This window comes from Physeter macrocephalus, chromosome 19, assembly GCF_002837175.3.
Source record: "Physeter macrocephalus isolate SW-GA chromosome 19, ASM283717v5, whole genome shotgun sequence".
NCBI classification, from domain to species: domain Eukaryota; kingdom Metazoa; phylum Chordata; class Mammalia; order Artiodactyla; family Physeteridae; genus Physeter; species Physeter macrocephalus.
In genome coordinates, this window is record NC_041232.1 from 24,387,499 (window position 1) to 24,389,087 (window position 1,589).

Here is a 1,589-nt window from a genome sequence, read left to right on the forward strand (position 1 = left end):
TGTCCTCAAGTCCATTCTCTAGTAGGTCTGTGTTTTATTCCCGTCCTACCCCTAGGCTCTTCATGACATTATTTTTTTCTTAGATTCCATATATATGTGTTAGCATACGGTATTTGTTTTTCTCCTTCTGACTTACTTCACCCTCTTTTCACATTTTTTAATACACTTTAAAAAAATTAATTAATTTGTTTATTTTTGGCCGTGTTGGGTCTTCGTTGCTGCGCGCGGGCCTTCTCTAGTTGCGGCGAGCGGGGGCTACTCTTCGTTGCGGTGCGCAGGCTTCTCACTGCAGTGGCTTCTCTTGTTGTGGAGCGTGGGCTTTAGGCGCGTGGGCTTCAGTGGTTGTGGCTTGCAGGCTCAGTGGTTGTGGCTCGCGGGCTCTAGAGAACAGGCTCAGTAGTTGTGGCGCACGGGCTTAGTTGCTCCGCGGCACGTGGGATCTTCCTGGACCAGGGCTCCAACCTGTGTCCCCTGCATTGGCAGGTGGATTCTTAACCACTGGGCCACCAGGGAAGTCCTACCTTTTCACTTTTGATGTCAAGTGTTAGTAACACATAACATCTATAGTGTTTTGTATCATATAAGGCAACATTGATGTAAGTACTGGCAGACAGATGGACATTCATCTCATTAACAGATGATGTAAACTTACAATGTTAACACAGTACTGTAAATGCATTTTCTCTTGCTTATGATTTTCTTAATAACATTTTCTTTTCTCTAGCTCATTTTAAGAATACAGTATATAATACACATAATATATACAATATGTTAATCAACTTTGTGTTTTCAGTAGGCTTCCAGTTAACAGTAGGCTATTAGTAGCTAAGTTTTTGAGAATTCAAAAGTTATATGTGGATTTTCGACTGTACAGGGTGCAGGGGGCGGAGTTGGCACCCCTGACGAGGGTCAACTGTGACTTTCTTTTCCTGTAATGTCCTTGTCTGGCTTTGATATCAGGGTAATGCTGGCCTTGTAAAATGAGTTCGGAAGTGTTCCCTCCTTTTCTATTTTTCAGAAGAGTTTGAGAAAAATGGGTGTTAATTCTTCTTTAAGCGGTTGTAGAATTCACCAGGGAAGCCATCTGGTTCTGGACTTTTCATCGTTGGGAGGCGTTTGATTACCGATTCAGTTAAGAACCTTTGTCATGATTGGTGTGTTCAGATTTTCTATTTCTAAAACACCTAGGGTATAGATGAATGTAGAAATTCCCAGACTCCACCCCATACTTAGTGAGTCAGAATCTTCAGAGGATGGGTCTGGGAATCTGTCCTTTTAAAAAGTCCACTAGGGCTACCCTGGTGGCGCAGTGGTTAAGAATCCGCCTGCCAACGCAGGGGACACGGGTTCGAGCCCTGGTCCGGGAAGATCCCACATGCCGCGGAGCAACTAAGCCCGTGCGCCACAACTACTGAGCCTGTGCTCTAGAGCCCACGCGCCACAACTACTGAGCCCACGTGCCACAACTACTGAAGCCCTGACGCCTAGAGCCCGTGCTCCGCAGCAAGAGAAGCCACTGCAATGAGAAGCCTGTGCACCACGACAAAGGGTAGCCCCCGCTCACCTCAACTAGAGAAAGCCCGCACGCA